The sequence below is a fragment of the Suricata suricatta genome, chromosome 7 (assembly GCF_006229205.1).
Source record: "Suricata suricatta isolate VVHF042 chromosome 7, meerkat_22Aug2017_6uvM2_HiC, whole genome shotgun sequence".
NCBI classification, from domain to species: domain Eukaryota; kingdom Metazoa; phylum Chordata; class Mammalia; order Carnivora; family Herpestidae; genus Suricata; species Suricata suricatta.
The window spans coordinates 112311231-112313081 of NC_043706.1; the positions used below are offsets into that span (position 1 = coordinate 112311231).

The 1851-nt window shown below is 41.5% G+C and overlaps 1 long non-coding RNA gene across 1 annotated transcript in view; it reads right to left on the minus strand.

Annotated features, from left to right (window-relative positions):
• Positions 1-774: 774 nt before the first annotated feature.
• Positions 775-1851, minus strand: part of LOC115297167 — an 8040-nt gene continuing 6963 nt past the window's right edge. Inside the window, exon 3 of the long non-coding RNA XR_003911319.1 lies at positions 775-997. This is a non-coding gene — a long non-coding RNA (uncharacterized LOC115297167). The remainder of the gene's footprint in view (positions 998-1851) is intronic.

Consider the following 1851-nt stretch of genomic DNA (forward strand, 5'->3'; position numbering starts at 1 on the left):
AGCAAGACCTGTGGCTCCTCTTGGGGAGCTTGAAGTTCATTCCCTGCACTGAACAATTGCTGGAAAGATGATGATGTGAAGAAGTAACAGGAGTAGAAATTACTGTTACCGTGGAGGAGAGTGGTCTTGGCAGAGGGGTGTAGTGAGTTCTGCACATAGCAAGTGTGGTAGACCAGATGTATTGTCTGGAAATGAATTTTGCGAGATTCTTTCTGCCTGGCCAATGGTCTGTGATTTGCTATAGATAGATGATAGATTAGATAGATAGATAGATAGATAGATAGATAGATAGATAGATAGATGGATAGACAGACAGACAGACAGATAGATAGACAGACAGACAGACAGACAGACAGATAGATAGATAGATAGATAGATAGATAGATAGATAGATAGATAGATAGATAGATGATAGATAGATAGATAGGGATAGAAGGGTCTGAACAGAATTTTCTTTCTAGAATGAGTAGATGAGGTAGTTGGGAGTTCATGAAGGCAAATACTTCTGCATAGACCTCCTATGAAGAAAAAATGTGTGTCATTTTGGTGAGGGAATCTACTTCCACCAAGATGATTTTGTATCTTAGGAAAGTAAAGGGGAACATCCAGTAATAAAATATCAGCTGATATTACCCCAGAGGTGTTTGTGGGTCAAGGGGCTTAAAGTAATTATTCCAGATCCTTAGATCTACTCTGCCTGTATGCATGTGACATAAGACTGTGTATATTTGACACAAATTTAGCAAAGTTAGAGTCACCAGAAATTCCAAAGGATCATTTCAAATGCTTTTAGTGGGCCACAGTGGCTGTACCTGGCAGAAGCACAGCACCTGTGGGTGTGCATCTCACGCCAACACACGAATCTAGCTGGTTTGGTTAAGAAGTCTCCCATCTATCCGTGGACCATGCTGCTGGGGGCTCTGGATTCCAAGGCACTGCTCTGCATGTAGGCATTGGTTGGCTTCACTTGAACTGTCTTCCTTAACTCTGACTGAGGCTGAAAGATCACAAAGGGTTTGTATTGGAATACTTTGTGTGATAGGCTGGTCTTGAACCTTATAAAGCAGTGTGTTTTTGTGGTTATTGGAGCTCCTGTCTCTCATTAGCAACACAGAGCTCCCCTGCCCAGAAGCAGGATCAGTTCTCAAGTGTGTATGAGCTACTCACAGCCTGTAAGTGAGGTGTGGGCATATCTCAGGATACTGAGCCTTTTTAGTTTAGTGTACTGCCAGAGTGCCTTTGAATGTCAGTACTTCTTTTTCCCTAACTGGGGAGTTAGCCTTGGCTGGAAGGAGCTTCTCTGATGAAGAGAAACAGGTCAATTACGATAGAGTACTTTTTATGCCCAAATATATTCACAAATATATTAGAAAGTGAACGTAGATCAGGAATGTCAAGCTATGAGCCTATAAGTGTGAAATCAGCCCACGGACACATTTTCTTTGACCAACATAGTGTTTGCCTGTATATAAAGACTACATAATTTTTAAAAAATTTTTAAAAATTAGTTACCTATTTTATTTTATTATCTTTTTAATTTTTTGATAGTTTATTGTCAATTTGGTTTCCATATAACACCCAGTGCTCTTCCCCACAAGTGCCCTCCTCCATCACCACCACCTCTATTCCCCTCCCCCCCTCCCCCTTCAACCCTCAGTTCGTTTTCAGTATTCAATATTCTCTCAGGTTTTGCATCCCTCTCTCTCCCCAACTCTCTTTCCCTCTTCCCCACCCCATGGTCCTCCATTAGGTTTCTCCTGTTCTCCTGTTAGACCTATGAGTGCAAACATATGGTATTTGTCCTCTGCATGACTTATTTTGCTTAGCATGACACCCTCAAGGTCTATCCAC